This window comes from Ipomoea nil, unplaced genomic scaffold (genome assembly GCF_001879475.1).
Source record: "Ipomoea nil cultivar Tokyo-kokei standard unplaced genomic scaffold, Asagao_1.1 scaffold2957, whole genome shotgun sequence".
In the NCBI taxonomy this organism is placed as follows: domain Eukaryota; kingdom Viridiplantae; phylum Streptophyta; class Magnoliopsida; order Solanales; family Convolvulaceae; genus Ipomoea; species Ipomoea nil.
This window is the reverse complement of record NW_017619385.1, coordinates 2,401,277-2,410,947: the sequence shown is the minus strand read 5'-3', so window position 1 is coordinate 2,410,947 and position 9,671 is coordinate 2,401,277. Positions and strand designations below refer to the sequence as shown.

Genomic DNA, 9,671 nt, shown 5'->3' with positions numbered 1-9,671 from the left:
TTTGTGGATATATAGTTATGAATTTTTGGATATATAAAAATGTCATTGTTGGAAATCGAACCTGATTTCTTCTTTAAGTGGGACGCGCATTTTTTCAAAATGACACCGTTTTGCAATCGTATGCACTTTGCAAGGTGCATTCGGTTGCACAGCATAATTTGCGATGTTTGAAACATTGGGCTAAAATATTCCAAGAATTTATTGTGTACCAAAATTACAAGATTTTATTGTCATTTAAACACTCCTATTGATTGCAGAACCCAACAAGATTGGCCCAATAATAGATTTCATGTTCACTGTTTTAAAGACCAAGGTTCAGCCCGAATGCGGTGGCTAGCCTGAATAATACAAAAATAAAAACGCTAGAAGGAGGGCTTGAACCTCCGACCTTGTAGTTAACAGCCACACACTCTAACCAACTGAGCTATTCCAGCATTTGTTGTTAAAAATGAAAATTTATTATCTATTAATTAAACTATTTAGAAATTGAGAGTGTGCTCCGTTCACGGGTTTATACATAAAGAATAAGAATCAAAATTATAGTTAGTATTTGGTTGATAACTTTTCAAAACACAACTATGATATTTGATTACCCCTTCAATTAAAAATAATAATTGAAGAAAATTGTAATATACGGTCTTGAAAGTTTTTATAAACATTGTGATAGTAGAGTTATATTCAATCTCATCTACTTCTGCCATTTCTGTGCACCACCGGGTTAGGAATTCATTGTGAGTTAACTGCATAGTGCATACACATAATTTGAAATTATTTTGAATCACATCCATATTGCAAGACAGGTTATAATCCATAGTATAATTTGCCCTAATCATGGGAGCCCCTCTTCGTGATCGGTCATACACGATTGCTCAATTAGTCAATTATCTTACGCCCCACCCAAAATGCGTTTCATGCTTTGACCATTTATATAACTACCTCACTCCAAAGGCCCAGCAAAATACTCTGTGAACCTGGTTCAAATGTTCAAAATTTACATACGATTTACAATTTACTTTTTCAAAATTTTACAATTTGTATACTATGAAGACACAATTTTAACATATATGTAATTGATTACCTTGTTTTGTATTCACAAGTTCCTTTCAGATATTGCAGTCACACAATATTAACAGATTAGGATTTGATGACCCTGTATTGTATTCACAAATTTCTTTCTACAGATGTTATATGTTTTGACATAAAAACACAATTTATATTCTAGAAGTTCACAATTTTAATACTAAAAATACACAATTTATATGTCGTTTAGGACCATGGTCTATCTTGCAAGGTGGACCCTGGTCTATGGTATAACAACTCCAAAAACCCTTCTTCCTTATCCCAAAACTCAATCATTATTGTATGGACCATAATCCACACAGCTGTGTAGACTATATTATCAAATAATGTACATTCAGTACATAAATAATGTAATTGTATTCAGGAAAAGTACATTATTTGTGTGCTAAAAGTACATTATTTTGTATAATGTAATTCATTACACAAATAATGTACTTTTAGTATATTAAAAATGTACTTTTTGTTATAGTCCACATAGCATTATATGGACATGGACTACACAATAATTTGCCCCCAAAACTCAATCATTATTGTGTGGACCATATTTTCTATATTGTAAAATAATGTACATTCAGTACCAAAATAATGTACATTTAATATATTAAAAATATACATTGTATTCAGAGACTGTACATTATTTGAGTACTGAAAATACATTATTTTATATAATGTACATTCAGTATATGAATAATGTACATTTAGTATATTAAAAATTTACTTTTTTTTATGGTCCACACAACACTATGTGAACTATGGTCCACACAATAATTTGCCCCCAAATTGGGTTTTCGCAAAACCCAATCACACTTCTTGGTGATTTTACATGGGCCAATTTGGATATATTTACCTCAACAATATCAATAATCCAATATTCTATATCTTATATCCTATATCCTATATCCTAATCCTATATTCTATATATCCTATATACTAGTATTTTTTATGCGCGATGCGCAAAAAATAGGTGCTTAATATTAATATTTTATATTAAAATTTTAAATTTATTTAGATTTTAGAAAATTTAAATTATAATAATAATAAATAATAATAATAATAATAATAATGTAAAACATTTCTATAAATTTAATATTTATATTTTAAGAAATAACTAACATATAACCCCAATATATAATGTGTATATTATTATTATTATTATTATTATTATTATTATTATTATTATTATTATTATTGAAAATAAGAAAATATATGGTGGATGCATGTGCATGGTAGCTATAGTGGAAAAGATAACGGAAGTTATAACGGTAATGGTATGTTTGTCCAAAATATTGTATAGTACAACATTTATAGCATAATGCATCATAAAACTTAATGGAAAAAACAGACATAAATGAAGGGTATAACCTTCATCCACACTTATTATGTTTTTAGATATAAAAAAAATTAGATGTTTTTGGCTAAAATTTTTGCCTCCAATTCCCGCCCAAATAAAACAACGCCGTTTCGGTCTAAAGAACTTGGTAGCTGCATTAAAGATGGATTTTGGAATTCCTTTAATCAGTCCTGGTTCGCGAAACATTCTATCAGTCATGGTTCCTGAAACATTTTATACAATACAATGTGTAAACAAGATGTAGAAGGCTTTTGAACAAATTTAATGTGAAGAAGATGTACAAAGCAAAATGAGTGCAATTACAGACGTAATAACGACTTGCAGCATTACCAATGTGTGGCGCTTCGTTTTATAAGGAAAATAGAGTGTGCTTCAAATTAATGAATCCATTTTTCAAAAATTCAGATACAATACAATGGTAATGAGATTTCTATAAATAGTGATTGCATATTTGTACCATTTAACATACGATGACACAGGTAAATATCCTGTGATACATTGTAGTCAATTATCATTGAATGACTTGCTCTCTAACAAACATCCACATGTCCACTCTCTGTATGTCATAGAGAATGGCATGAGACTCACTAAGTAGGATAATGTCTAGTGTTTTTGGAATTCTAATGCCCAATTAGAATTCTTTATGACTATGAACATTTTTATAATATTTCATTAATAAATTCTTCATCACTCATGTTCTTGCCTTTTTTTTTTTTTTTAAACGTTCTTACCTCTTTAAGAATGAAGAATTATATATATGAAGTTTAAATTGTATGGAATAATATCAAATATTAATAAAATTAAAATTAAATAAATAATATTTATTTATTATATTTATTATTGAATTAAAATAGAAGAGAGAATTTCATAATAACCATAATGCCATATTACTAAGCTATATGCTCATCAAAGTTAAGTTTAAAATTAATTCAATTCGGCAGGGACGACTGGAAGAGCTGCAATAGCAAGCAAGCTTGAGAGAGTAGATTTGAATCAAATCAAGCAAGCTGTCGCATCTTCGGCAGGGAAGCGGAATTTTAGGGGCGACTGGAAGAGCTGCAATATCAAGCAATATGTATGTATATATATGTATGTGTATGTGTGTGTATATATATATATGTATATATGTATGTGTATATGTATATATGTATGTGTGTATATATATATATATATATATATATATATATATATTCCTAGGTTGTTTACCCTGCTTTGCAAGCCTAACATTGAAAATGTGTAGAAAATGTTTTTCTTTCCTCATTGAAACCACCCTAATCAGGTGAGATCGTGAGTTTAAATCCTGATCGTTTATTTTTAAATTTTAACTCATCGAATTTGTTTGGATTTTTTTAACTGTGTGCGCTGAGTTGTAAATAAGTAGGGGTGTTATAGTCATTTGCCATATTCTTTATTACATTTCCAAATTTAATTCCGGCTTTTTATCAGAAGGTGCAGCGGGTTTATTCTCGAGATCCTTTACAAGTTTCAACACTCTCACCATAGCTGTCCGCTCAGTTCTTGCCGGTCGTTCTTGTCGATGTCGTTGATTTTTCCGATGCCGCGCTATGCCTGTAGCGTCGGGATAGTCTCCATGGCTTGCTCTTCCGTTAGGTGGTCAAAGTATCAAAAGAGGAATGCTTCTGTTTGTCGTCAAAGGTATTCCAATTTCATGTTTTTTGTTTGTTTTTTTGTTCGTTTTTATTGTGTTTTTGCCATATTTTTTTTTTTGTTTTTGTTCAATTCGTTCTTGGTTTTGGATTTTTTTTTTTGTTTTTGTTTTTTTTTTTGTTTTTTTTTTTTTTTTTTTTTTTTGTTTTTGGGGTTTATGGTTCCTCACGGTGGGTGGGGTTTTTTTGTGTGTTTTTTGAATGGTAGATGGGGTAGTTTGTACCAGTTCGGGGGGTTTTTGGTATGTCAGTGCTGGGCGGTGTGTAGTAGGCTAGTGGGGTTCCGATCAGTGAGGGTTCTGGCTGGGCGGGGTGTTGTTTGAATATTTTCACCAATTTTGTTGTGATAGGTACAGTGGCACCTAGTCTTTAAATATCAATGTGTTGAGTGGACTGTATTAGCTTCTTCAAGAGGAGTTCTGTATCATCATTTTCCTTTTTTTCCTATGTTTACTAATATATATATATATATATATATATATATATATATATCTTTAAATATCAATGTGTTGAGTGGACTGTATTAGCTTCTTCAAGAGGAGTTCTATATCATCATTTTCCTTTTTTTCCTATGTTTACTAATATATATATATATATATATATATATATATATATATATATATATATATATATGAGTTAATATTATTTGAGGTCCTCTGAGTATAATGGTTTTGCAACATTTAGTCCTAAACTTTCAAATTGATCATCTGTAGTCCTTCGACTTTCAAATTTAACCATTCGTGGTCCAAGTTAACCACACATGGTCCTTCAAGTTTTGAAATTGAACCAGTTGCGGGCCTATTTTTCATAACCCTAACCCACCCCACCGCGGGCATATACTAGAGATCAAATACGAATGAGTTCTCAAGTAAAAAATGTGGTGAAATCTCAGTCATTCGTCTAATCAAAATCAACAGCCCAGAATTAAGAAAAAAAAAATTAAAAAAAAAAAAAAACAAAAATCGGTGGCATTATGATAATTTTGTATAAGTTCAAAGAATAAAGTGTATAAGTTTAAAGTTTAAGGTGCGTAAGTGTATATTTATAGCTTTGGTAGGCCTCTATTTTCGAAAACCACCCCTACTTATGTAGGGGTGGGGTGAGCTGGCCTAGCGGGCAAAACCCATTTTGACGGTTCTAGTGGGGGATGAGCGCTCCCATCCACGGGGGTGGTGAAAAGGGGTTTGACAAAAGGGGTAAAGGTGGGAGTATGGAAGGAAGGGGTGAAGTGATGGAGACATGGGTACAAGTAGACCTGGCAATTCGTGTATACGGGTCTGTTAACGGGTCGACACGATAACGACACGAACACGATATGACTAAACACGGACACGATACGTTATGGTTAACGGGTTCAAATTTTTAACACGAACACGAACACGATTTGTTAACGGGTTAAACGGGTTGACAACACGTTTTGTTAACAGGTTTCAAATCGTGTCGACACGAAACCCGTTTAAACCCGCTATTTCTATTAATATATTCAAGAAACTAAAATTTAAAATTAAGTTATATAAACAAAAAATAAAACCTACAACTCAATCCATCAAAAAACTAAAAAATATTCAATTCATAACATTCTTAAAATGATAAAATAACATCCAAAAAGCATAATTAAAGGAGTACATACTAGTTTTTAGAATAAAATTGAATATAAAAAAAATTTCAAATTTCAAATTGTTAAGCATCAACAATTGGTGTAGGATCTTGGCCTAATGTAGTAAATTCATCTTTAGCCATGTTCATAATATCTTTTGTAATCTTATTCATGACAATGGTTCTTACCTAAATGGCAATGGTTCTTAGCGGGTTATAAACAGGTTTGTGTTAATGGGTTAACACGATAATATTAACGGGTTAAACGGGTTCTTAATAGGTTTAACGGGTTGACCCATTAAGACACGAAACATAACGGGTTCTTAACGGGTCAACCCGTTAACGACCCGAAACACGTTAAGGCTAAACACTAACCCGTTATTTTTGTTTCTAGTTTTATGTCGTGTTAACAGGTCATGTCCATAATTGCCAGGTCTAAGTACAAGGCATGCATGTGGGTGGTGGAGGTGAAGAGCAAATTAAATGTGAATCACACACTTGGCAAGTAAGAAGGGGGTCTTGACACTATAAAATGCCCTTCTGCCTCCCCTTTCGGACATCATGATCTGTTCATGATAATACTCTTTACCTAGTGGTGCCTAGTCATAATTTCCTGCACCAGTACCTGGTTCAAATCTCCATTTGCATAGCATTATATCTAGTCCATTACTTGGGCTTATTTCTTCGGCATTTGTTTATTTCTTGGGTCATTCTCTTTGGCCTCTATTTTCAAACTATTGTATATATATTTTTGGGTGTAGCGCCGATCAATAATACCTTTCTAGAGAGTAGCAATGTTTAATTAAACTTAGTAGTATACTAAAAAATCATTGTAACAATTAATCAATTATAGTCGACTAAGAGTTTGCATGGTGTTTTCAAAAAAAAAAAAAAAAAGTTTGCAACAGTCATTATACCATAGGCATAGTTCACTTTGTAAGATTTACTACTAATATAAGATACATTTTTATTATAGTAAAGATATATTTTTAATACAATAAAAATTTATTTTTTGAACATATAACAAAGAACATTTAATATATAAATAATGTACATTTAGTATATTAAAAATGTATATTTATTCATGGTGTACAAAATAATTTGACGAGTTTGCAACATTGGGCAAAAAAATTTCAAAGTATTTATGGTGTACCTATTGATTGCAAGACCCAATAAGATTGACCCAATAATACATTTTACAATCGTTATATCCTTCACCACGGCGCACATAGCACTGTGCACCGCGCGCCTCCCAAAACGACGTCGTTTTGGGGTCGTGTTGGGAGGCGCGGTAGGAAGTTGCTGAGATTATATGTATTCGTTCACAACGTTATGTGTATTCGTTCACAACGTTATGTGTATTGGTTCATACAGTTATGTGTATTTTTTATACAATTATGTACATTGTTTTTATACAATTATGTACATCCGAATCAGAAAATTTGTGTGTATTATGTTAAGAGTTGATGTGTATTATGTTAAAAGTTTATGTTTATTATGTATTATGTTAGATTATGTGTATTATCTTTTAAAAAGAGTATGTATATTTTGTTATAACATTATGTGTATTCATGTATAACATTATGTGTATTCAAGTATAACATTATGTACATTCTTGAACAGCGGGTTTTTTTTTTAAAGAAAAGCCTACTGCCATTCACTGGGGCGGGAAATTTCAAAACAAAATAATAATTAAAACGACGTCGTTTTGCATCTGGGCGCATAGTGCAATGTACGCCGTGGTGTAGGATATAAATTGCCTACATTTTACAATCATTATTCAATGGACCACACATTTGTGTGAACCATAAATAAAAAGTACATTTTTAATATATTATCAAATAATATACATTAATAACACAAATAATACACTTTTAATATATTAAAAATGTATATTGTATTCATGGTCCACACAATAAGGCAAATTATACTGTGGAAGGTGGACACGGTTCCAAAATTGTTCATAATTATGAATATATAGTTCACAAATTATGAACATATAGTTCTACAATTATGAACATAGAGTTGTGAACATAATAATGAACATATGATTCTATAATTATGAATATAGAGATTCAATAATTGTGAATATGAAGTTAAAAAATTATGAATATATAACTTTTGATACTGCTAATTACACGTAAGCAATATATAACAACACGAGACCAATTAAAGCAAGTAAATATCTTTATTGATCACGGTAAAGGCCCTAAGTACAATCTACTTGGTTGCACTGAGTACCGACTGACTGCGGTCGGGATTCTCTAACAACAACCTATCGATCGTCCAAAAGTCCCTTCCACTATAGCTACTGTGGGTATTTATAGCCGCTATGCCGGGGACAAGATTCCAGCCGTTCGGCATGTCCTCCACGTAGCCACCACGTGTCATCCTCCCGGGTGCCCTGCCTGTCGATGTAGAGAGCCGCCACGTGTCCTTCGTCAGCTCTTTCGCCAAAGGGCTACCGCTCGGTGGTCGACACCGTCGCTCGGGCAACTCCCGGTCGGTCTACGACCGGGTTCTTCTCGAGGAGCCCGACCCGTTGCCTGCAAAGACAAGGAAAAAGAGACAAAGGCTCCTCGGTCGTGGTGAAGCTATGTCGGTCGGGATATTCCCTACCAAGAGCCCCCCAGCCCGGGCCTTTTTGATCGTCCGGGAAAAAATGGGCCGGGATGAAGAAACCCAACCGTCGGCCGCTAAACCGACCGGCCAGCTGTCATTCCCTTCTCCGCCACGTGTCGGCCACTGCCGGCCTCTGCGACTGCAACCATTGCCTCGAAATCAGCGCTGGTCGTGTCGCGCAAGTGGACGACTTTCCCGCCTAAATGCCCTCCTATAAATAGGCCCTTGAGGCCCTCATTTGAACTTTCCTCAATCTTCTGAAGCAATCGGTACCCTCAGAGAGTCCCGAGCAGCAGATCAGCAATCCGACCAAGCAAAGCAAAACTTCAAGTCCTCTTCCAAGTTTCTTCACTCGGTAAGCTCCTAGCCCTTCTCCTTTCTTTACACTTCCATGTTAGGTAGAACTGCTAGGTCGACTAACTGCCCCGGACACTTTAAGTCCTTCACTAACCCCGACCGACCTTTAGGTAGATCGAAATGACGGACTCTGACAGTCAAAACGCATCGATCGCGGATTATGACGAGGAGGTCGAGCACCTCAGCGACGAGGAGGTGGACATCATGTCCTACTCTCCCGAAGCTACCAGCCGACCGGGGCCAGCCCCCGAGCAGGCCGCCGCACAAGACACGTCATCCAGCTCATCCGGGTCGTCGAGCTCTAGCTCAAGCGGATCGGGGAGCTCCGACGAAGAAGAAGGAACCACGTCGGGGAGACAAGGATCTCCGACCGAAGGCGTTAGGGAAACGCCCACCCGGGAAGTTGGGGACCACCCGAGTCCTGCTCCCGAGCCGGCCGAAGAGGACACGGCCGGGCCGGCCGCCCCAGCCGTAGCGGAGTTCGAATTCTTGAACAGCGAGAATGTCGAACAACAAACGAGTCAGCTAACCAAGGGCGAGGTGGCTAGGATTGCCGAAAGGCTCGTGGGTCGGGTAGAATTTGACACGAGCCGGCAGTTAGGGAATGTCATCGATCGGCATCGGGGCAAATGGATCGGGATGCACTACGACTCCCTGATGGCCCCGATCGCCATTCCCTTCACCCCCCTCCTGAATGCCTTCTTGGCCTACTACCGGGTCGTCCCGGCCCAGATCTGCCCCAATGCGCACCGGATCATCGCCTGCTTTCCGCAGATATGCGCTCGGCATGAAGCCGCCTGCACGATGGAGCTGTTCAACTTCATCTACCAGGTCAAGGTTCTCCCGGGCAACTATGGAGGCGGGTTCCTGATGTTGCAATCCCGGGCCGATATGTGCGCAATCAAAGGCCTGCCCGGGAACAACAGGGGGTGGAAGAATAGGATCTTCTCCCTCAAGTACGACCCCTGGATCCTCCCGGTTGATCGCGCTTGGAGCAC

At 36.1% G+C, this 9,671-nt stretch overlaps 1 non-coding gene across 1 annotated transcript; it reads right to left on the bottom strand.

Moving 5' to 3' along the window:
• Positions 1 to 360: 360 nt before the first annotated feature.
• Positions 361 to 434, bottom strand: TRNAN-GUU. Its single transcript has one exon. It is a non-coding gene; the product is annotated as a tRNA-Asn (tRNA).
• Between the last annotated feature and the right edge of the window lie 9,237 nt (positions 435 to 9,671).